Source organism: Rattus norvegicus, chromosome 10, assembly GCF_021556685.1.
Source record: "Rattus norvegicus strain SHRSP/BbbUtx chromosome 10, alternate assembly SHRSP_T2T, whole genome shotgun sequence".
Lineage (NCBI taxonomy): Eukaryota > Metazoa > Chordata > Mammalia > Rodentia > Muridae > Rattus > Rattus norvegicus.
This window is the reverse complement of record NC_141543.1, coordinates 78,793,894-78,819,244: the sequence shown is the minus strand read 5'-3', so window position 1 is coordinate 78,819,244 and position 25,351 is coordinate 78,793,894. Positions and strand designations below refer to the sequence as shown.

Here is a 25,351-nt window from a genome sequence, read left to right as displayed (position 1 = left end):
AGGAGAAGGAGAAGGAGAAGGAGAAGGAGAAGGAGAAGGAGAAGGAGAAGGAGAAGGAGAAGGAGAAGGAGAAGGAGAAGGAGAAGGAGAAGGAGAAGGAGAAGGAGAAATCCCAGCACTTGGGAGGCAGAAGCAGGTGGATCTCTATGAGTTCAAGGCCAGCTTGGTTTACAGAGTGAGTTTCAGGACAGCCAGGGCTACCTAGTGAAGCTCTGTCTTGAAAACAAATAAACAAAAAACAACAACAAATAAGTGTTTTAAAACAACACAAAATCTCACCTGAGTCCTGACTACACCAGCAGAATTTGATAGTCTAATGGACAGCAAGGTGCACTGAGGTCTGACAAGGGAAGCCACTCTCTGATGGCTTAGGCTGCTAAGCCTGACGAACAACTCCAAAACCAGCAGAAAGGTCTGTCTGTCGTGTTGCTTCTTAGTCCCCAGGTCTGCTGATCCCTCCATCGAGTTTCTCCTGGTATGAGCATGGCATCAGCTTTCCCCTCCTCCCACAAGGCTCCAGGTGGCGCCTCTTAGTTTATGCTTATGAAGAAAAGTTTGGAAAGTTCATGAGTGCCTTCCACCCCAACCCCAGCTGACGAAGGCCCTTTAAACAACACCAATTTGGCCAATTAATACACACGACGAGGAAGAGTCACAAGGGAGATGACAGAGATGTGGAGGAGTAGAATCTGCCATCAGATCTTGGTCCCAGTGTCTGGCCCTGAGTGAGACCCAGCAGGCTCTCCTGGGTGGGTAGAAATGGCCAGAGACCTTACCCATGGGTGCTCTTGTCCACACTCCCACCAGACCTGAGCAATGAGCTGTACTCTACCAGACAGGATGCTGCTTCCTCAGACTAACTTGGGAACAAATGACAGATAGGATAGCTTTCCTGGGGTTTTGTTTTATTTTAATTTATTTACCTTTATTTTATGTGCATTGATGTGTTTGCCTACATGTTTGTCTATGTGAGAGTGTTGAGCGTCAGATCTTGGAGTTACAAACAATTGTGAGCTGCTATTTGGGTGCTGGGATTTGAACCCAAGTCCTCTGGAATAGCAGTCAGTGCTCTTAACCATTGAGCCATCTCTTTGGCTCCAGCCTTCCTGTTTTTTATATATGAGGAGTATAATGATAAAGTGTGAACGGGGAGAATTCTGGAACTGAAACACACACCGCCCTGCCCCCTCCCCCGCAAAAACAGCAAAGCCCGTGATCAACATTTTCCCGAAATCCACTAGTATTGCCACTCTCGAACAAGAGAGTGGACTGATAGTGTAGTCGCCTTACATTTGATGAATAGTTTTGTGGCTCTTTCTCTTCCCTCTCTTCTTTTCTCCTCTCATTTTCTCTCCAACCCCCTTGCGGCCCCAAGTTTCTTTTCCTTCTGACTCCCTAAGTAGCCAGTGATGATCTTGAAATTCTGAGCCTCCTGCCTTTACCTCCCCAGTTCTGGTATAACCCATGTGTGCTGCCATGCTATGCTGTATATTAAACTTGGTGTATGTTAGGCTACCGGTCTACCAACAGAGCTACATCCCAGCTCTGGTGTTGCACATGTTACATGTCTGATACTCAGCAGAGAATCTGCCTAGGTGGCTGTGGCTATCTTGATGCAATCAGCTTAGGACCCCCACACTACGGTGCCCAGTGTGACTTTCCTCTCTCCTTTCAACTGCACAGACAGCCGGTTGCCTGGAGACTGGGCACACTCTTCTGTTCACTCTTCCTTTCATTCACCAGCAGCAGGTCTGAAAACAGAGGCCTCCACGAAATATGCTTGGGGCCAGGGCAAGGGGGTGAGGAGAGGCAGGAGTGTCCTCTCCTCCCAGGCAACCCTCCCCATCCTCTCTGTCATCCTTTTCCTTCCCAGGTCTGAAAGGCCAAGCAACCCAAAAAGCTCTCACAGGGAACAAGGCCCCCTTTGAAAGCCAGTGTTTGCCTGGGGCTGTCTGCAGACAAGGGTTGCCATGGCCACTGTGCACCTTTGCCAGTCAAGCCCAGGCAAGCCCAGAAGAGCAGCTTAAGCCACCAGACACCCCACCTCTAACCCCTCCTAGGGGCTTAACTATTGTCAAACACACCTGCCCTGAGCCCCTGTGGCTGGTGGAAGGAGATAATTGGGGAACCTCTAGACTGAAAACCTAACACGGAAAGGACCGGAGGATTGGGGCCCCTCCCTAAGACACCAAGCAGAAACATCAGGGCTTGGAGCCACCTTGCTAAGGAGTAGCTTGCCAGAGCCATACTGCCTGAGGACCTGCCCTGCCTCCTGGGCCAGAGTCTGGCTGTGCTGCTAATGGGAATGACTTATTTATGTAATTCATTACCACTGAGGCCTGGATCCAAGAAAGGGGTGGAGGCCAGGCCCCAGCTGCTGAGGGAGGAAAGGGAGGGGCTGTCCTGGGGCTCAGTCTGGGCCTGGCAGCCACAGAGCTTGCTGCTGGAGACTGCAGGGACCAGAGGACAAAGGCAATGAGGAAAGGGGACAGGGCTGGACACTGTAGGCTCTGTGGGGCTCTTGATAGTGAGAGAGGCCAGAGAATAGCTCTGCCCTCGGAGGATGCAACAGAAGCAGAGGCCTACCAAACATTGACCTTTAAACTGTTCTGTGCTCCAAAGGGCTTCGTCTCTAAAAAATAAATAAATAAATAAATAAATAAATAAATAAATAAATAAATAAATAAATAAATAAGTGCCAGGCAGTGGTGTGCACACCTTTAATCCCTGCACTCAGGAGGCAGAGGCAGATGGATCTCTGTGACTTTGAGATTAACAGAGGGAGTTCCAGGACAACTAAGGCTACACAGTGAAACCCCGTCTAGAAAAACAGAAAACAAAATAACAAACAGCAAACCCCAAGCTCTGTAGCTTTAAGACAGAAATGCTCTCACGTCCAACAGGAGGCCTCATATACCTGACCCAGGATGGAAAGGAAGAGTCTAGAAACTTCCAGAATTCTGCAGAGTCATCCCTAACATGGACCATGGAGGCTCCAGGGGAGTAGCAGGGAAACAGATGAGGTTTGGGATGACAGTGGCTGGAGTTGGCTCCTGAGACCAAGGCAATGTGTCCACCCCGGCACTAACACCCCAGACAGGGCCGGATTAATAGAAAGATCCTCACGTACAGCCTCTGAGAGGCCTGGGCTGCCTCTGTGATGGTCTCTCCATTCCCCTGCTCCTGCTCCTGCCCCTGCTCCTCCTGAACTGGTCTCGGTTTTCCTTTCCTTCCTCTCCCCTCCCCTTCCCTTTCTACCTCTCTCCTGGATATCTTATACACCATGCTGGAACTCCCTGTAGAGATGAGGATGTATGAACTTGAACCTGTGCCTCTGCTTGCCCACGTATGTAGGGTTTCTGTTGTGAGGATCAAACCTGGAGACATGTACATATTAGCAAAGCACTCTCCTAGCCAAGCTACTTGGCTGGCCCTGTGGCCTTGGTTTCTAATAATAATATTAATGTTTCACTGAGCACCCATTTCCTGTGATCTTCACAATACCCCCGTGAGGAGGGGAGGAAACACTGACCATTAGGAAGTCTATCCAGGTCACATCACCCGCAAGTGAAGAACAAGGGTCCAAACCTAGCTGTTCAGTTTTTACCCCACTGGTATAAAAATGCTCAAACACAGAGTCTTTAAAGAGCAAGGCAAGCCCCAGAGGGGTGAGATGATCTCCTTATAGGTACACAGCCAGTTGGGGTAGCATAAGGACAAGGACCAGCATGCTAAATCCGGACCAACATCCTCTCCGGGTCACACCATTTTAACCACAGAAACAGCTGTGTTTATGTAGGGGAGAGATACACATTTGCTCTCTGTTTTACAAGGTTGTGATCCAGTAGCCTATAAACCTGCCTTACCTCCTCCAGCAATGGCCTGGCTGGCCCTGGCCACCCGAACCCTACATCCTGTCCCATGACCTTCCCACAGACAGCTCCCATGCCTTGAGCAAGACTTTTCAGTTCTATCATATAACATCATAGACCTACCCACGCCCTGTTTGGGTAGTACAATGTCCCAAGGTTCTCAGTAAGGTCCCACCCCCACTAAACCAGCTCACACTGAAGTGTTGATCCCTTAGAGCTCTCAGATCTGCCACATATTATCCAGCCAACCCTATTCAACCTGGTCCAAGGAGGTAAGTCAGGCATGCTTCTGAGTACGTTCCCAGTACACGTCTCTACTGTGAGGATGCCTCCACCTCCAATCATAAGGGAAAATCCTGTAGTGATATCAGGTGCCACACGACCATGTCTACAAATCACAGCTGATCGGACCAGCAGAAGGCAGACTCATGTGAGTCAATTAGATTCTTCCCCCAGGAACGTATTTGATTCAAGGTCCAGTCACTGTTTGCTCTCTGGTGACTAGAAAGAGACCGAGAGACCATGACACCAAATTCACATTCACAAAAGCAGGGAACACCCAGCAGGTACACCAGACAGAGGTGCCTTCCCCTCCAGGCACCCGGGAAGTCAGCTGTGCTTCCTGTTCTCAGTTCCTCGGTTCTCCCAGGACTTTGATAGCTCTGTTCCTTGTACTCAGGGACGTCTGAACCAAGACATAAGACAGGCAGATCTTTATATCCCCATCACTGGTGCTGTCTGCTGAGGTGCCTCTGGCTGAGTTGCTCACCCAGTCACTGTGTTTTTCACTTGGACAGAAAGACAACACCTGCTACTTGGGCCCAGAAAGGAGGTGAGAGGTAGCACTGAAGAGTCACATGGCAGGACTTTTAACAAGGGCAGAATGACTTGTTGGCATTGACATTCATTTACCAATGTCTTGTCTGGAACCCTTTTCCTATCCATATAGGGGAATGGTAGGACCAGTTCTCCATGCTACCTGATCAGCTCTGGTCAGGGAAGGGTGAGTAGAAATAACTGGTCAGCTATGGTGGTCCACGCCTCTAAACCCAGTCACTTCAGAGACAAGCCAGAAGATCACGGGTTCCAGACCAGTCTTGGGTATAGAGTGAGTTTCAGGCCAGGCTGGACTCCATAGTAAGGCCCTGTCTCAAAAACAAAGCAAGGGCCTGAGCTAGCTTAGCAGGTAAAAGTGCTATAGCACGCTCACACACATACAGATACAAGTCATTTAAAAAAAATGGGGAGGAGAGGACAAAGTCCCATTATGTAGTCCAGTTTGGCCTGAAAATTCTCTATGTAGCCAGGCTAGCCTTGAACTTGCAGATATCTACCTGCCTTTGCCTACTAAGTAAATGCTTCCTCCTCCTTCTGCCGCTCCTGCCATCAGGTAGATGGTTCAAGGATCCAGATGGAGTGGTCACAAGTCAGACTACCTCAGGCACATCAGGTTCTTCATGAGCAAAACGCCCTGGGAACCAGATGTGGTGTCACACCCCTTTAATACCAGCACTTGAGAGGCAGAAAGAAGGTGGGTGTCTGAGTTGGAAGGCAGCCTGGTCTATATAGCAATTTCGGGAAGAGGCAGGGTTACATAGACAGACACTGTTTCAAAAAGCAACAACAAAAATCCACACCTCAACTGTGTCAAGCCAGTGGACGGGAGAGTTTGGTTATCCCTGAGGTGCAGTCAGAGGCATGAAGCAGCAGACTGGGCCCTCTGGTTCTCTGTTCCATGGGATACTGTGTAAGTTTAATTGGGTAACACACATCTGTCTAACAAGTATTTGCACACCAATACCAGGTGCAGGGCATCCCCAAGCACACCAACTACCCTGAGGAAGCCCCACATCTGGTGATCCACGGGGCCTGCTTGGGATACAAAGAAACAGCTCTCCGGGTGCAAAAGTAGCACTTCCACCCAACCTCCCCCAACCCCCCAACCCCCCCACCCCCCACCCCCCCTCCTGGCTAAGCAGAGCCTCAGACAAGCTAGCCACCCGGGGACAGAGAATGTTCCAGTGAGGAACTCCAGGAGGGTAGCTGCCAAGCAGTGGTTCACATTGGGTTTTCACACCTTGGGCTCCACCTACTTCCTTCTGCCAGCCTAGGACTGTGGTAGCCACAGAAAACACTCCCTTACCCCCCCCCCCGCAGGCACAGAAGGGAAGGGAAAAGCATGGAGGGGCATCCTGGAGACAACAGTAGGGCGGCAGGAAATAGGAGCTACAGGACACAGTTCATCTGTCTCCTCCCTCTCTGGATATAAGCAGTCTCCTGTGGAATTGTCTCCTGGCTTACTATGAAGTGGAAAAGTCCCCATCCTCTGAGCTTTTCTCCCTGTGTCCCACTTAGCAAAGCACTGGCGACCATCGCAATCAGCGCTCTGCCAGGTGTCTGGCTGCTGGTGCTTTCTGTTATGCCAAAAGCAAGTTGAGAAGAAAGACTCTTAGGCAGGATTGTCATATACAGTTACATAGGCTGTTCACGCACAAAGTGCCCAGCCAGAGGGACAGAGAGGGCTGGAACCCAGCCCACCATCTGCTTACCAGGCTAGAGACCCTGAAGGAAGGGGACCTTCTTCTAGCTGACCCAAAGGTGTATGTATATCTAGCAAGGCTTGGTGGTGGGTACAAGAGAGATCATTGTAATGACACTCTGAGTGTGTTTGGCATTTATTAGAATAAGAGTTTAAATCAAGGGGCCAGGAGTATGGCTTAGTAATGTGTTCGTACGGCATACTCAAAGCCCTGGGTTCTAGCCTTGGCACTCTATATGCCAGGCATTGTGGCACAAAGATTGATTGCAAAGATCCTTGATAAAGGGACACTGTCAGAAGTTCAAGGTCGACCTGGTGAGTCTGAGGTCAGCTTTGGCCACATAAGACCCAGTCTCAAAAATTCAAATAAAATCAAAGCCAGGCACACATCTTAAATCTCAGGAGACAGAGGGGCAGGCGGATCTCTGAGTTAACTTAGAGAACAGCCTAGTCTACACAGCAAGTTCTAAGACAGCCAGGGCTACATAGAGACCTTGTCTCAAAATAAACACACAAACAAACAAAAACAAAATAAATACATGAATAAACAAATAAATAACACACACACACACACACAAAAAAAAAAACTTAAGCAAGCAAAATTCCACCCAGAAAGTAGGTGTGTTTCTTGGACAAATTACTGCCTCTAACTTCAGTTCCCACATCCAAAAGGACAGCAGTCCCTGGCCAGCGGATGGCATAAGAACTAAATTGAATTATGTAAGTAAAAAAGCCTGAACGGAGCAGGTCTTCTTCCAGATGGAAGCTCTTCGCAGTAGCCACTGCGGCTGGCTGGGGACAGGAAGGAAGCTGAAGCAAATGGAACACAGAGAAGAAGAAAAGAAAGCAAGCGCTTTGGGAAATGTGTGACCAGCCACAAGAGTCTACAAATGGCATCACCCTGCCAATGTTCCTGAACATCTGAGAGTTCTCCCAGCACCCTCCAGTCTCCTCCCGGGCACCCTTCTTATTCCCTTGGGGGTCTCATTCAGCTCTGAGCCTGAGGTAAGGTCACAGGTCACCATTCCACAGAGAGGTCAGAGAGAGTGGCTCAGAACAGGATGTGCGCCTCAGCCTGCCACAGTCAGATTACAGGCTGGGCAGGACACACACGGAAGGCTGGCAGCTGGAGTCTGAGAGAGAACAGCATGTCCCCACAGACAGTCCAGAGAATCCGGTGCTATCACAGAAGGGGTCTGCTGCCTTCATTGGCAGGGAGCGGGGGTTGTTTATCTCCCAGAAAGTCAAAACTATTTTTCCATTGCCTAAGGAGTGTGCCATCATGAGGGGGTATTTTTTGTTCTTATTTCATGGTATTTTACTATTTTTATTGTATGTACATGAGTGTTCTGCCTGTTGTATATGTGTGCACCACATGTGTGCCTGCTGGCTGTGGAGGTCAGAGGCTTTGAATCCCCTGGAACTGGAGTTATGGATGGCTGAGAGCCAGCGTGTGGATGCCGGGTCCTGAAGACAGGTCCTTTGTAAGAGTAACAAGAGTTCTTAACTGATGAGCTAGCTCTCCAGCCCTCATTTTGTTTTTCCACCCCTGACTGTTTGGTGTGTGGGTTCTGGAGACCAAACCCGGGTTCTCTTTAGGAGTCATCTTTCCATCCCTAGTCACTTACTTTTAATGACACTTTATCCCTTTCTCTCTAAGGCCCAGGGTCTCAGAATCCCACCAAGAGATCATAACACCAAGGGTGGTAACAGTGGGAAGCTAAGGGTCCTTCTGAGGCCTCTGGAGGGACTGCATCCTGGCCAGCAGTCACCAAGGCCTAGGCATCTGTCTAGGTGACAGACACAGACAGCTTCTGGCTTCAGTCAAACGCCATGTCACCGGAACTCTTTCTTTTCAAGGGCAAAAACTAACAGGATGATTCATTCCCTTATTAAATCAACTCTTAAGAAAAGAGAAGTCATCTGGGTCCCCAGCCCTCCATCCACTGGACACAAGCTGTTCTGTGGCTTGTCACCTAAATGCCCTGACTACCTTTCCTCCCCTGTCTCGAGTAGCCACTGTTTCTGGGGTTCGCTGAATCCCTAACAGCCACTGCAACTGTGCTAGGCTGTGCTGTTTAAAGACAGCCTTCCAAAAACAGAGTCATGGAGCGGCGAGGGGGAGGGGCGTGTGTACTTGTCGATCTTAAACCTCTAGGGGTGCAACCCCTCTCGGCAGTGAGTAAAAGTCTCTGTCCCTGCAGAATCTCCTCAGCTCGGTCCCAAACTTAGAAACAGCTGTTTCCTTAGAACTCCAAAAACAGTTCTCCTACGCTTAGCTCCTCATTCCTCCCAGGACTGTGATTGAACACTTAATCTGCCCCGAGGTTCAGTTTATCCCTCCCTCAACTCTAGGAAGAGTCCTAGCACTGCTGGATGACAAAGCACCCTGGTGAGATGTGTACGGACCCAGCAGGGGCTTTTTGAGTTCAAATCCCACCTCCTCAACTACCTAGGGCCATGCCTTTAGATAGGTTAATTTTTTAGGATTTTTTTTTCTTTTTTTTTTTTTTCGGAGCTGGGGACCGAACCCAGGGCCTTGCGCTTCCTAGGTAAGCGCTCTACCACTGAGCTAAATCCCCAGCCCCATAGATAGGTTAATTTAACCTTCCAGTGCCTCCGTTTCCTCCTGGGAACTGGTAACAATCTGACCTCCCGGAGCTCCGCAGGTAAAAGTGCTTGCCACACAAGCCTGATGATGTGAGTTGGAGTCCTGGAACAGACATTTAAAAAAATAAAATAAAAGCCAGACAGAAGCTTTCTATTGGTAATTCTACATCCTGACTTCGAGATGGGATAAAAATGGGCAAAACCAAAAGACCCTAACTCAAAACAAAAACAATGAAAGGCCACCAAGGGGAAGGGAGAAAAGCAACTCCTAGATAATTATCCTCTGACCTCCACATCCATGCCAAGGTTCATGTGCAAGTGCACATACATGTGTGCACACACATGCACACAATCTCTCTAAATAAATCTTTATAATAATAACAATACTATCTCCTCTAGCAAATATAATAATAATAATAATAATAATAATAATGATGATGATGATGATAATGACTCCTGCATTCGTAGAAAGCTTCCTGGCATCCAGTAAGCACAACGCAAATGTGGCTGGTTGCTGGACCATCACAGCAGTCCTGTGCCACAGGAGCTGTTAATTCTACTTCTGTTTGACAGGTAGGTTCTAGAGCCATTTGCTCTTGTGGAAACAAGAATACACGAGAGCTGAGCCTAGTGGCCCAGGCCTGAAATACAGCTACTCATGAGACCAAGGGAGGAAACTCTCCAAGTTCAAGGCCTGCGTGCACTACGGAGTGAACTGAAAGCTGGCCTTCATGACTCAGTGAGATCCAGGCTCAGAATAAAAAAGTAGAAGGTAGGCCAAGAACAAGGTTCAGGGGTAGGGCACTAACAATGGCAAAGCCCAGGTACACATGGGGCTCATGTATAATCACAGCAGTCTGGTGGCAGAGGAACAGGAGGATGACAAGTTCACAGCCAGCCTGGTCTACAGAACAAGTTCCAGTTTGAACAGGACTATACAGAACTGCCCTTTCTTCCAGAAGTGGGGGCACACAGCACTCTGAAGGCAAAGGCAGACAGATCTCTGTGAGTTTTTTGTTTTTTGTGTTTTGGTTTGGGTTTTATTATATTTATTTTAAGATTTACTTATTTAATGTATATGAGTACACTGTCACTGTCTTCAGACACACCAGAAGAGGACATTGGATCCCATTACAGGTGGTTGTGAGCCAGCATGTGGTTGCAGGGATTTGAACTCAGGACCTTTGGAAGAGCAGCCAGTGCTCTGAACCTCTGAGTCATTGGTTTGTGTTTTTTATTTTTATTTTTGAGATAGGCTCTCACTATGTACCCCTGGCTGGGGTGGAGGGTGCTCACTATGTAGATCGGGGTGGCCTCGAACTCACAGAGATCCACTTGCCTGTAACTTCCAAGCGCTGGGACTAAAGTCCATGAGGTCTGGCAAGACCTTATCTCAACAAAAGAAAGGAAGGAAGGAAGGAGGGAGGGAGGGATGGAAGGAAGGAAGGAAGAAAGGGAAAGGAAAGAAAAAGGAAGGAAGAAAAAGAAAGGCGGGAAGAAGGGGAAAGCACAAAGCCAGAGGTCACGTGACCCACAGCAGAGCTTTGACAGGACCTAGCTATGCACTCTAATTTGCACACTCAGACGTCCATGCACTAACACGCTCCTTCTTCCTGGCAGGGAGATTTGAGGAATCTTATACATCAGCATCCAAATCCAGTTTCCACTCTCTAGGCCCCCAGAAAGGCAGTGGGTGTCTCAAGGGAGTGATGTGCGACTTGCCAAACAAAATTAATTTCTGTTCTTTTTCATATTCTAGGGGGAAAAAAAAATCCAGAACATCCTCAGGGAAAGGATGCCACCCTCCCAAGGTGACGGAGATGACTCAAGGCTAGGGCCCACACAAGTCTCAGACTCTCTCGGGAGGGTCCCAGGCTGTCAGCAATTCTGTAAAAGGTCAGCATAAATCACTTGGGAAGCATTTGTGTAGGCATGGTCTCTCACAGACTCGAGTCTGCCAAACCCATATATTTCTAAAAACATCTGCACTGTCTTCACTCTGGGATCAGAGCAAGCAAACTACAGGGGCATTTCCCTGATGCTAAAAGGCTGCCTGCCGCCTCTGCTTGTGGATGCTCCCAGTCTGAGGAGAACTCAATGGAGATATCGCCACACTTCCACACTCCCCAGCACAGGCAAAGAATCTGGTGAGACCTCTAAATGCTGGTCAGTGGTGTGTGTGGAAAGAAACAATCTAAACACAAGGACGCCCTCACGTCTCAGGTCCCACCTGATCTAGCAAAGGGTTGGAGCCCATCTTCAGGTCAACTGTCAACACTTAACAGAAGGCTTCTTCTGGACATGCTCTGTCACAAGCTTTCCTTGTACTTCAGGACCGAGGTGGCTCAGCACTGAGGAGTGAACACACACACACACACACACACACACACACACTCACACACACTCATACATTCACACACACACACTCACACACATGCTACCAATCCTGATTAAACTCAGAGGGAGGAGGGGGGATATGAAAACGGTCTGTGACTACGATCAAGAATATATTCTATGGGGGCTGGGGATTTAGCTCAGTGGTAGAGCACTTGCCTAGGAAGCGCAAGGCCCTGGGTTCGGTCCCCAGCTCCGGAAAAAAAGAACCAAAAAAAAAAAAAAAAGAATATATTCTATGTTTGTAAGATAGGGTTTCATAGTAGCTGTAATGGAACTCGCTCTGTGGACCAGGCTGGTCTCCAACTTAGATCTCCACCTGCCTCTGCTTCACTAATGCTGGAATTAAAAGCATTTGCCATCACTTCTTGCTGACAAATAAATTTTTTAAAAAATGTCTTCTCCTCCAGAGAACTTGGGTGTGGTCCAGCATCCGAATTAGGCAGCTTACAAAACAGACCGAGATGAAAAGACCAGAACTAAAAACTACAGCCCTGGCTACCACTAAGAAGTTATATGACTTCAGAAATAAACAGCAATAACAGCATGTTTGTTGAGAATATCTGCTATGCTAAGCACCATGCTGAGGGTTTAATGAGTATTTGATTCTCACTGACAATCACTAAGGCTATTATTTCTCTCATTGTATAACTCTGGAAACTAATTTTGAGAGACACTGAGTAACTGCCCCCCCCCCACCTCCCTGCAAGCAGCATCCATGAGCACAGAATGGATTCAAGCACAGGTAGTCAGGGATTTTGTTTTGTTCTTCTTTGCAAGCAAATGATTTAGTTCTGCTGTCAAGTGAGATAGGGTCTCAAGTAGCCCAGGCTGGCCTCAAACTTAGAGTATAGCTGAAGAATTTCAATTCTGCAATTTCTGACCTACTTTTCCAGTACTGGAATTATGCCCACAAACCACAATGTTTTCTTCTTTCTTTCCTTCTTTCTCCCTGTCTTTCTTTCTCTATTTACTTATTTGCTTATTTATTTATATCTCACTTACAACATTATGTATATGAGTATTTTGCCTACATGTATGTGTATGTACCACATTATGTCTGATGCCCAGGGAGACCAGAAGAAGGTGTCAGATCTCCTGGAACTGGAGTTATACACAGTTGTAATCCACCATGTGGGTGCCGGGAGTGGAACCTGGGTCCTCTGGAAGAGCAGACAGTGCTTTTAACCACTGAGCCATCTCTGCATCCCCAACTACCACACTCTATTTCATGTGGTACTGAACATGGGAAACCAAGGCTTCATACATGCCACTAAAACACTCTATCAACTGAGGAGTATCCAGGGTTCTTAACCAACATCCTTCATCTTTTCAATGTGTGTGATGTCCTGGGACTACAAATTCCTCCAGGAGCAGGCAGTAATCTTCAAGATCCTCTCTGGCTTTAAAGTCCAGGTTTCTTGCTTAGAAATAAAATGGATATGGTGGTATTTTACCTCTGATCCCGGCACCTGGGGGCAGAGATGAGGAATCTCTGTGAGCAAGTTCTAGGCTTAGTCAAAGCTACACAATGAGACCAGGCATGAGAGGGAGAAAGAGAGCATGTGGGGGGAGGAAGAAGGGGAGGAAGAAGAGGGGGAGGAGGAAGGAAGGAAGGAAGGGGAAAGGAAGGGAGGCAGGCAGAGAGAGAGAGAGAGAGAGAGAGAGAGAGAGAGAGAGAGAGAGAGAGAGAGAAAGGGTAGCATATGCCTTTAATCCCAGCACTCAGAAGACAGAAGCAGGTAGACCTGAGTTTGAGGCCAGCCTGGTCTACAGAGCAAGTTCCAGGATAGCCAGGACTACACAGAGAAACCCTGCCTGCCTGCCTGCCTGCCTGCCTGCCTGTCTGTCTGTCTGTCTCTCTAATTCTTTCTCTCTCTCTTTCATGCCCCTGCCCCCCGACCTGAGGACCGAACCCAGGGCCTTGAGCTTGCTAGGCAAGCACTCTACCACTGAGCTAAATCCCCAACCTGAGAAACCCTGTCTAAAGAAAGAAAATGAAAAATCAAATTCAGGATGTTACAACTCACTAAGATGGCCAAAAACATCTGTGTATGCCTCACCCAGAACCAGGCAGGAGGAAAACCTCTGACGTCCTAGGGTAATGATGGACTCTGTGAAATCACCAGACTGGCCCCAAACTGTCTTGGGAAAATTGACAGCTTGAGGTCTCAGAGGATGCACAGCATGCAAAGATCTGCACGTCTGCAACCATTACTTCTCCATCTGGTGTTTGCCTTTTTTATAAAGAGAGTCAAATGGGAGAAAATGCTACCCATCAGAGGTTAGTTACATTTGTTCCCGAGGCATTCCCTATACAGCCCAGAATACTTTCAGACTTTCCACCCCCTGAGAATAGCGATTACAGGTATGTATTTGCGACTATGTCCCACGGAAGGGGTGGTCTCTCTCTTTTTTTACCATTTTTTTTTTCGGAGCTGGGGACCGAACCCAGGGCCTTGCGCTTCCTAGGCAAGTGCTCTACCACTGAGCTAAATCCCCAATCCCCCCTCTTTTTTTTTTACCATTTTTTTTTAAATTTTTTTCTCTCTTTTTTTAAATTTGAAGCTTAGAGAGATGGATCAGAGGTCAAGAACATGTACTGCTCTTCCATGGAACTCACAGTAGTGGCTCATAAACAGTCCTTTCTCCAGCTCCAACGGGATTCGATCTCTTTTCTCCACCAAGGACCCCTGCACACATATGGTATACAAACACACACATTTGTGCATGCACACATACGTAAACATTAAATAAATCTTTTTTTTTTTTGGGGTTCTTTTTTTCGGAGCTGGGGACCGAACCCAGGGCCTTGCGCTTCCTAGGTAAGCGCTCTACCACTGAGCTAAATCCCCAGCCCTAAATAAATCTTTAAAAAGCTATTTTTTCGGGGTTGGGGATTTAGCTTAGTGGTAGAGCACTTGCCTAGCAAGCGCAAGGCCCTGGGTTCAGTCCCCAGCTCCGGAAAAAAAAAAAAGCTATTTTTTCAGAAAGCATTTGTAGGGGTGGGAGAGACAGCTCAGTCATTAAAGAGCGTTCAACTGTTCCCAGCTCCTACACAGCCATTCACAACTGACTCCAGTTTGAGGAGATCCGATGTCCTTTTATCTCCAAGGGAACTAAGCATATGCGGTACACTATATCCAACAGGCAAACAACCATACAGAATAAATAATTTTTAAAAACCTGTGTGTGTGTGTGTGTGTGTGTGAGAGAGAGAGAGAGAGAGAGAGAGAGAGAGAGAGAGAGAGAGAGAGAGAGAGATAACATGCCACATGTGTGTCCTCAGAGGCTAGAAGAGTGAGTCAGATATCCCTTGGAGCTGCAGTTACAGGAGTTGGGAATCGGGTTCTTTGGAAGAACAGACAGCACTCTTAGCTGCTGGGCCACCTCTGTAGACCAGAAGGGGCTGGCTAGTCTTAAGGATGCCAGCACAAGATGTAACTGACCTCTTACCACGCTGAGCTTGCTTTCTCCGCCTGCTTGTGGGAAAACTACCTCACCCAGGTCATTTGTGGGTACGATTTCCCTATGGCCTAAGCCTGTGGCTTATAATGCACCATGGGGTTCTGACCCGCACATGTATCTTCACGTGCCGGCGTAACCCTCACACCGATGGTACCAGCGAAGCTTCCAGACACTCATTGCTGCTTTCTGCCTCCACCTCAGATTCACCTCTTGTCCCTGCTCAGCCCAGGAATCCCCTGTCCACCCACTTTGACACTTCTGTACGGAGACAACAGGGAAACTCCCTCCCTGTGGGCCTCTCCCTACTCTCACAGTACTAAGCTCCTGGTACGGCCTGGAACTGAAACCAATCTCAGCCCCAAACCAAGTGAAATCATTTCCTGCGCTGGTCACCCTACACAACCACAGAGCATCTCTGCCTGAGAAAGCTCCAAGTCCAGCTTTGGAAAAGGCAAAGCTCTTAACTGCTGAGCCATCTCTCCAGCCCTGCTTTTTAAAATGTGTGTGTGTGTGTGTGTTGTGCATGTATATGAGTGTATATGAGTGTATATGAGTCTGTGTGTGTTGTGCATGTATATGAGTGTGTATGAGTATGTGTGTGTATGAGTATGTGTGTATATGAGTATGTGTGTATGAGTGTGTGTTGTATTTATGAGAGAGTGTGTGTATGAGTTTTTTTGAGTGTGTGTGTGTTGTGTATGTATATGAGTGTATATGAGTCTCTGTGTGTATGTTGTGCATGTATATGAGTGTATATGAGTCTGTGTGTGTGTTTTGCATGTATATGAGTGTATATGAGTCTCTGTGTGTGTGTGTTGTGCATGTATATGAGTGTATATGAGTCTGTGTGTGTGTTGTGCATGTATATGAGTGTATATGAGTCTGTGTGTGTGTTGTGCATATATATGAGTGTATATGAGTCTGTGTGTGTGTGTGCATGTTGTGTGCATGTGCACACATAAATACAGATGCCCATCAAGGCCAGAGACATCAGATTTCCCTGGAGTTGTAGTTATGGGTGGCATAAGCTGTTCAACATAGATCCAAGAACAGTAAGCCCTCTTAACAGCAGAGACATGTCCTCTATCCCATTTTCTTTAAAGACAGGATCTCGCTGTATACTTCAGGCTGTCCTTGAACTTGAGCTTTTCTGAGTGCTGGGATTACAGACATGTACCACCACACCTCCCTGATTAATTAAGCTCGGACTGTCCTGGAATTCATTATGCAGACCACGCTGGCCTCAAACTCACAGAGTTCCATCCGCCTGCCTCTGCCTCCCAAGTGTTGGTATTAAAGGCATATGTCACTGTGCCCAGTCTAATTTATTCTTAATGAGTTCCTTTTGAGAGCAAGGCTGTATTCTTCTGAGACCTCTGTGACTCTCTGGTTAAATGCACTGAGATTGTTATAACACATGTGTTCCCTAAATGTTGAAGTCTTTTATGCTTGAGGCGGGGGTGGGGGTGGGGGTGGGGAGGAGCTATAATAAATGAACACACCTGCCCTTGATGATCTTTGGAAGAATTATGCATTTTGAGAAGGCTCTCCAGATGTACTTTGTTAACCTTGCCCTTGCCCCTCCACCTATCAGGATCTTTTTCTGCCAGTGGGAGCAATCATGAAACGATTGTACCATAGACCCAGCAAGTAAGTGGTCACAGAGAATTAACTTGGATTAGCTACTGTTTGCTCATTCCTTCTACAGGGCTTACCGAGGGCCCCTGTCCCCGTGCAGACCAGGGAGCTAACTAGAAACTGAAGTCAGTAACCCAGGAGCCCCAAGCACAATTGTCTTTTGAATAGAGCAGAAGATCTCTGAAGCCAGTTACTGACAAGTGTCCAGTGACTTCTGGCTTCCTTGCCTCTTTTCCCAAGGCTTGGACTCCATCCTATGTGACTGTGGGTCCCTCCCAGAGGGTACTTCTGTCGCAGGGACCCAGGCAGGGCATGAGTTCTAGTTGCTGCACAGGTTGGATTTACATCTTGACTCTAAATTCATGGACAGACCGTTCTCTGTCACACAGCATTCTTCAGTGACTGCACAGCACAAGGAGAGATTAAGTCAGATTTGAACAACCTTCTACCTCAAAAATTCCAGTTTTCATCCCTCTGTCACTGACCGGGCATGAACCTCTAGGGACTTCCACTTCATCTTCCTGCCTGCAGATGAACTTAAACCACAAAGATGAATGAATCTTGTTCCTATTTCCTAAGCCCTTTGGAGGTGGGGGTAGGGATGTTCCCCTCTGCTCCAATGAGTCACTTTTCTTGCTCATTACAGCTTGTCTGGAACATCCTCCCTCTGTCTTCTTCACACACACACACACACACACACACACACACACACATACACACACACAAAACCGCAATTTAAATGCATTCACCTCTGGTCCTCTGTCTGGTGAACAGCTGCGTTCTTAGCATCAAAGTAAGACGTCTGTCTCTTCAGTGTGTTCGCTGAAGGCATTATAAGAAGTGACTGCTGCTTGGCTATTGAAGACCACAAAAACCAGCCTGGAGAAATGGCCCAGCAGCTACGAGCACTGGTGTCTCTTTCCAGATTGATTTCCAGCACCCACATGGTTGCTAACAACTATCTGTAATTCTAGTTCCCAGGACTAGACGGCCCTCTTTTGGCATCTGCAGGCACAAATGTGGCATGCCAACCTACATGCAGGCAAAACATCCCTACACATAAATAAAAATAATCATTAAAAAGAAAAACCACAGGGGTTGGGGATTTAGCTCAGTGGTAAAGCGCTTACCTAGCAAGCGCAAGGACCTGGGTTCGGTCCTCAGCTCCTGAAAAAAAGAAAAAGAAACCACAAAAAGCAGCCAGGCCTGGTGGTTAATGTCTATAATCCCAACTTTATGGCAGGGAAGAGGCAGAAGGAGGTTGAGGCCTAGGCTAGGCTACAGAGTGAGTTCCAGGCCAGCTACAAAGTGAGACTATGTCTCAAAAGCAAAAAACAAAAACAAACAAACAAAAAACAAATTCAAGTTTGGCATGGTTAGCTTATGTGAATAATCCCAGCACTTGGGAGGCAGAGCTAGGAAGAAAGTCAGTCTTCAAGGTCGGTCTAGGCCAATAAAGTAAGTTTCAGGTCAACCTGGGCTAAAATGAGACACTGTCTCAAAAATAATAACAAAAGGGCTAAAGAAATGGCTCAGCAGTTAAGAGCCCCCGACTGCTCTTCCAGAGGTCCTGAGTTCAATTCCCAGCAACCACATGGTGGCTCACGACCATCTGCAATGCGATCTGATGTCTTCTTCTGGTGTGTCTGAAGACAGATACAGTGTACTCACATATATAAAATAAAATAAATAGCAAGAAAAGAAAGAAAGAAAGAAAGAAAGAAAGAAAGAAAGAAAGAAAGAAAGAAAGAAAACGAAGACAAAAAGCAACCCCAATGTACCCAGGAAGCTGACCACATTTGAGGCAGGGTTCCTGTCACAGGTCACAGGTCAGCCACAGGGCTGCACTAGCAGCTCAGAGCAGGGACATGCTGGGGCCAGATGGAGTGTCTGGAAGACAATTGCCACTTACCCAAACTCCACTCAAAAGTCCGCTCCCCCAACAAGCCTTGTCTGCTCTAGCAGCTCTTCTGACTGGCAATTACCCGCTTCTTCAGAGTTTCACCTTGTTTTCATTTTATGGGGGCTGGGCATGGGTTCTCCGGGCATCACATCACCCCTGACCCCAGTGTTTCATCACCTCACAGCCCTTGCCAGGGTGACAGGGTGGCTTAAACACTAGACTAGTGAGTGTATCCTGCTACTGGACTGCAGGCCTCTTGAGGACAGAGCCACCTTTGTGCCCTAGGTCAGGCCTAACTGACTTGCCTGGCCAGCAGCTCTCAGCAGAGCGCAATAAGCAGAACCTACCAGACCTAGGCCAATGACTAGGCACTGAATTGGCAGACCTTGAGTACAGCACAGCCGCCTTACCCCCCCCCCCCCCCCCAACTCTGCCACTGAAATACACAGCCTCGGGCATGTTATTTAGTCTCTTGCTACCTCTGAGGTCTCTGTTTCCTCACCTGAGAAATGAATGTTATCTCATAGGGTCTCCTAACCACTGAGCCATCTTTCCAGGCAGCTTGAGAATTAAGAACACATAGGATTCGCTGAAGGGATGGATCAGCAGTTAAGGGCTTTTGTTGCTCTCGTAGAGAACCTAATTTCCCATCCCAGCACCCACGTGGTAGCTCACAACTACCGGTAACTGCGGTGCCAGGGGCACAGTGGTGCACGTGCAGGTGAAACACTCAGACACAAGCAAAACACACACATCCCATCAGGCAGAGGCAGGTGGATCTCTGAGTTTGAAGCCAGCCTGGTCTACAGAGCAAGTTCTAGGCCATCGGGAGCTACAGAGTAAGACCATGTCGAAAACAAACAAAAACAAAACAAAAAGAACACATATGACCACGGCAAGGATTGGCTTCTTGGTGGAGTAAGATTGTGTGTGTGTATATGTGTGTGTGGTGTGTATGTGGTGGTGGTGTGTGTGTGTGGTGTGTAGTGTGTGTGTGTGTGTATGGTGTGTGTGTGTGGTGTGTAGTATGTGTGTGTGTATGGTGTGTGTGTATGGTGTGTAGTGTGTGTGTGTATGGTGTGTGTGTGTGGTGTGTAGTGTGTGTGTATATGGTGTGTGTGTGTATGGTGTGTAGTGTGTGTGTGTGGTGTGTAGTATGTGTGTGTGTGTGGTGTGTGTGTATGGTGTGTAGTGTGTGTGTATGGTGTGTGTGTGTGTGGTGTGTAGTGTGTGTGTATGGTGTGGGTGTGTGTGTGGTGTGTAGTGTGTGGTGTGTAGTGTGTGTGTATGGTGTGTAGTGTGTGTGTGTGGTGTGTAGTGTGTGTGTGGTGTGTGTGTGTGGTGTGTGTGTGTAGTGTGTGTGTGGTGTGTAGTGTGTGTGTGTGGTGTGTAGTGTGTGTGTGGTGTGTGTGTGGTGTGTAGTGTGTGTGTGGTGTGTGTGTGGTGTATAGTGTGTGTGTGGTGTGTAGTGTGTGTGGTGTGTATGGTGTGTGTGTGTGTGGTGTGTAGTGTGTGTGTATGGTGTGTAGTGTGTGTGTGGTGTGTAGTGTGTGTGGTGTGTAGTGTGTGTGTGGTGTGTGTGTGGTGTGTAGTGTGTGTGGTGTGTAGTGTGTGTGTGTGTGGTGTGTAGTGTGTGTGTGTGTAGTGTGTGTGTGTATGTGTGGTGTGTGTGTGTGTGTGTATGTGTGGTGTGTGTGTGTGTATGTAGACCTTTATCCACTATACCATATCCCCAATCCCCATGCTTCTTCCTTCACAGGAAGGAAAACCTTTACTAGCCACTCCACTCCCCTCTTAACTTGCCTATCCTGCCACACACCCTCACTAGGTGCCTTGTCCTCAGGACCAACACTAACATTAAAAGAAAAGCCATTCAACCCTACTGAGTCATTTCATGCTTCCTACCGTACTCTGACATTTTAGCAATCATACACCCCCACTTATTGTCCCCTCCCCCTAATGCCACATCTGTCCCAGCCTCTACAGTTTTGACCAAAGATTATTTCCTTAGCAGCAAGTCTCGGGAGTTCTTGAGCCCACAAGCAGAAATAACAGCAGCTATCAAAGGAACTCGTTCTGTCTGGCGCAAATGTGAGACCTCCTCCAACACCTTCTAAGAATGAGATGCGGAAGCACTTATACAGAAAGCTTCAGGGTAAGATCCTAGCCCCATGGGGATGAATAGGTACTGGGAATCCTGCAAGCCATGTTGCTGGGGTGAACCCCAGTCGTAGAGCATGCGCTCAGTTAGCAGGGGCAAAGCCCTGAATCCAACTTCCAGCACCTCAAAACCAAACCAAACCATGAGGATTTCCTAATAGAAAAGGGCATTAAAATGGCTCAATTGCTTCCCAAAGTGCAGGTCAGACATCTGTATCCAGCCAAGAACTCCTTGAAGATCCTCGACACCCTCACATTAGAAAAGCAGTGGCTATGTTTTTTTGTTTGTTTGTTTTGTTTTTTTTGTTTGTTTGTTTTTGTTTGTTTGTTTGTTTTCGGAGCTGGGGACCAAACCCAGGGCCTTGTGCTTGCTAGGCAAGCGCTCTACCACTGAGCTAAATCCCCAACCCCAGCTATGTTTTTTTTTTAAAAGGAGTTATATTCCTAAGCAACTACTCCTTCTATTGCTTATAAATGGGTTTGTGATTTGCTTTGGTTTTGGGTTTTGGGTTTGGTTTGGTTTTTCAAAACAGGATTTTTCTGTGTAGCCTCGACTGTCCCAAAATTCACTCTGTAGACCAGGCTGTCCTCAAATTCAGAGATACACCTGCCTCTGCCTCTGGAGTGCTGGGATTAAAGGCAGGCGCCACCACCACCTCCTAGCTATATTTACGAATGGTTTTACTTTATTTTTTTAATTTTTTTGAGACAGGGTCTAACATAACCTAGGCCAGTCTCAAACTCTATGTAGTCACGGGTGACCTGACCTTGAACTTCTGATCCCTTTGCCTCCACCTCCCCAGGGCTTGGACGACAAGCTTATGCCACCATACCCAGTTTATAGGATACTGGGGGTTGAACCTTGGGCTTTGTGGATGCTAGGAAAGCACACTAGCATTCAACCAACCGAGCTGCATCCCAGCCCCATGACTTCTTTTGAAGTTGAGAACTTTCGATGCTTTCTTAGGAAGGAACTTACTACATTGCCCTGGCACATTAGCGGTATTTCTAGGTGGCTGGAAGGAGAGAGGACTCAACAGCAGAGCAGCCAGGACAACTCACATCTCCAATATCTGACAGCCAGAGCTTCAGCAGAAAGGTAAATCCTGGCCACAAGGAAAGGGGAACCCTGCTACAAGAGCCTTGCATGCCACCACGACATCTTCCAACTCTCATATTGGGACTGATAGACCACAGTCCATCTGGGTCCTCAGACCTAACTGTTACTTGTCATGAGGCAGGAGTCAGCAAACCCCAAGCTCCAGCTCACCTTGCCTGGTCAGAGGTGAGCCCAAGGCTCTGAGAAATTCTCAGCTCTGTTGCTTAGTAACAGCAGAGTGGCTTTAGGGAACTTTGAAAAAAAAAAAAAACCGGATGGTTCTGCACACCTGTACTCCCTAGCTAAAGAGAACTCCCCATGCACTGGATGGCATGGGGTGTGGTGGGATCCATGGAGTCAGAACTCACCCCACTAAAACCAAAATTGCCGTTGTTGCATTTTATGAAATGGGAGTTCCGTTTTCAGGCCTTGCTTCTGCATTTGCTCTTTGTGACTGGCTTTCCAGACAACCTCAGTGGCGTCATTAAAATGTCCATCAGAGGTCATGTGAGCCTAAGAAAGACTTCTCAGTGCTGAGGCGGAGAAATCTGACATGGAAGATCCTGGGCTCCTCCAGATCCCAAGCAGGTGTAGCTGACAGACACCTCCACAACACCCAACAACCCAGCAACCTGAGCATCATGGGTAAGAACAGCAGAACCACCATGAACCACATGGCTTGTCTGCCCTCCACTTGTGTTCAAGATACGGAAAGAACAGCAAATGCTCAGATTGTTTTCTTGGGAGAATCTGCTCCAAGGCTTCCCCAGAAGACTCTTCTTCCACACTCACGAATGCTCTCCATATGGCCCCTCAACCTCCTGTCCCTAAGACAAACACATGACTGAAAATGTCTCCTATACTTACCCACACTTGGCCTTTTGTTTCTCTCTCATTCAATAGTCCTGAGGCCCGGGGTTGGGGATTTAGCTCAGTGGTAGAGCGCTTGCCTAGCAAGCGCAAGGCCCTGGGTTCGGTCCCTGGCTCCGGGGGGGGGGGGGAAGTCCTGTGGCCCTAACACAGTGCCTAGGGCCTCCCCACCAAACAGACAGCAAACTCGGTCCTGGGAGAATGGCCACCTCAATTGCCCCTGTCCTTTAGCTAACTGGAGGGAGCTGGGAGCTGGGCCAGAGCTTCCAGGTCTCCATGGCCACAAGTTCAAAGTGGCATGAGAAAGAGCCTCACAATCTTCCTCCTTTGGGCCCCCTGAGATTATGTGCTAACTAGCCACAAAGGAGAACTCTGCCCCCAAAGGCCTGGACTAGGTTACAAATTCTAGCATGGGGGGTCTTAATTGGAACCCCAGTTCTAAGGGGGTATATTACCCTCTGATAGTGCACATGAATTGCTTCAGCACTTGGGCATGTTGGGGGAGTATGGTTAGGGTATAGCTTTCTCCAGATCCCAAAGAGGCCCTTGGTCTAACTCTTACACCCGGTCTTCTCCATCTCTCACCAACCCTGAGCTACCCCTAACCGCCCAGAGCCTCTGCTTTTCAAGACAGTACCCAGCTGTTTCCTTGTCTCCTGCTCCTTCCAGCAGGAGAGCGTGGACAGGCAATTTCCAATTCAACCCTACTGGATACAACCTCTGGTGACCCAAGACATCTGCACAAAGATGCCTCCCTCCATTCCAATGGAGGTCCCATTTCACATTTGACCCAGCAGATGTTATAATGAGATGACATCTATAAGGAGACTCCTAGTATCATTCACTGTCTTCAAACAGCATAGTTAACTCTATCAGCCTGTAAAGAACAGCAGGGCTGGGAGGCCCAGAGCACCCCCAAAACTCCTTCTCCTGGGCCAGGTTACTCGGGGTGTTCCAAGGTGTATTTCCCGGGTTTCAGGCTACCCAAGGAACAGGTGGAGATCAAGGCACATGGTCTTCTATCCGACATCACCTCTAGGGTGTCTCATCACTATATTCCCAATTATCCCGCCAGCCTCTATTCTTACAATAAGTAAATAAATAAAGGAAATCTAAAAATCTCTCTTCCTTAAAACACCCTCTCCAGGAATTTAATAGAGTATAAATTTCTTGAAGCTAAAACTTTTTATTCGGGGGAGAAAATGGACAAGCCCGTGCTGGGGTGCAAAGCCACCAACCACTCAGGGAGAAAACCGAGAGCGCGGAAGGAATAAAGGCAAGCCCCGGCCCCCTGGAGCTCAGCGCCCCAGGCACTTGGAGTCCGAGGGGCGGGGGAGCAGGGGCGGGGACAGCACATTCTGAACTTTCTCCAGCCGGGTCGCGGAGAGACGCAGCTCCCAGGGGACCGGGTGGGACCAGAAAAGGCTGAGCGGACCGGTGAACACGGCGGGAGCAGGAAACGATTTTCCCCTCCCCCTAAAAGGAGTTCAGCTCCCAGCCCAGGCCCCCGCCTCGCCATGGCCATTCAGGCTGCGCCCCCAAGCCGGGGCGAAGCCGGGAGGGTGATCATACAAAGCGGGGAACCGGGGAGCAGAGACCCGAGACGAACAGGCTCCCCAAGGCCTCGCGTCCCTTCCCCGCGGCGCCGGCCGGCCGGCGACCACCCCTCGGATCGCGGCCCGGGCTCCGCACGCCTCCTGCGCCCAGGACCGGGGACAAGGCGGGCAGCCGTGGAGGGAGGGCGGCCGGGGACCTGCCGCGGGCTCTCGGGAAGCCGTGGCCACCGCGCGAGGACTCAAACTCGCGACGGCCCGGCCCTCGCGGCCGCGCCTCGGCGATGCTCCCCGGGAAGGTGGGGCCGCCGGACCGGGGTGGAGCGCGCCGCCTGCGAGCTCGCGCTGGGAACGGCGAGAGCAAATCGGGGTCTTACCGAGCACGGCACGTGCGTCCGCTCCCGCGGGGCCGCTGGGGCCGGGCGGCGGGGGAGGGGCGCGGTCCCGCGGCGGCGGCGGCGGCGGCGGGCCCGGCTCGGTGGCGCGGCGGCGCGGCTGGGAGCTGGGAGGCGGAGAAAGCGAGGCGAGGCCGGCTTCCTAGCGGCGGGCGGCGAGAAATGCAGCTGTCCCTGCGAAGCTGCCGGCGGGGCCACAAGTGGGGCTGAGCGGGGAGGAGCGGGGCTGCGCGCGCGGCGGGGCTCAGGCTGCGACACCCCCAGACCCTCTCCCCAGGATGGGAAGCAGGAATAGGGGTCGAGAGGTCAATGTGGTTGCGAGGGATAAGGGGTAAGGGGCATCTGAAGACACTGGGACAGTCTCCTCTGTGCATTCCCATGCTATCTGCACGGACCGCTCCTCTTGAGGACCGGTGATCTTCCCTTTATGGCCAGGTGCTGTGCGTTTGGGCTCTGCCAACTTGGGGAGCACCTTAAGGGGTTGTTGAAGCAAGGAGACCCGAGACATGGGAGATTTGGGGAAAAGGGGGGACCTAAGCGCAGGGCTGTCCTGAGATTTTGTAGACATCTACCAGGAGCCCCGAGTGAGGGCTGCAGAAGGTGCACGAACCTCTGGGCCTTGTGACACCAGGAGTGGCAGCTCTGTGGAATTAGGGTTCAGGCAAGGAAATAAAATCTAATATCGAAGCCAGAGGAAATTGTGGAGTTGATGAGGGAAATCAAAGTCACACCCGGTTCACCCTATAGTTACCTCCCACTAACGTCTTATCTCCACCCAACATTCAACACTGCTTCAAGGCTTCTGAGCCTCGACCAGAGGTTCCGCTAACAGTTTAATAAACGGATGATC

At 49.0% G+C, this 25,351-nt stretch overlaps 1 protein-coding gene across 1 annotated transcript in view; it reads right to left on the bottom strand.

The window, feature by feature from the left end:
* Cuedc1 (CUE domain containing 1) overlaps positions 1-24,572 on the bottom strand; it is a 94,394-nt gene extending 69,822 nt beyond the window's left edge. Inside the window, 1 exon segment of the mRNA NM_001013971.1 lies at positions 24,484-24,572. The gene's annotated coding sequence lies outside the window, so the exon portion shown is untranslated.
* Positions 24,573-25,351: the final 779 nt, after the last annotated feature.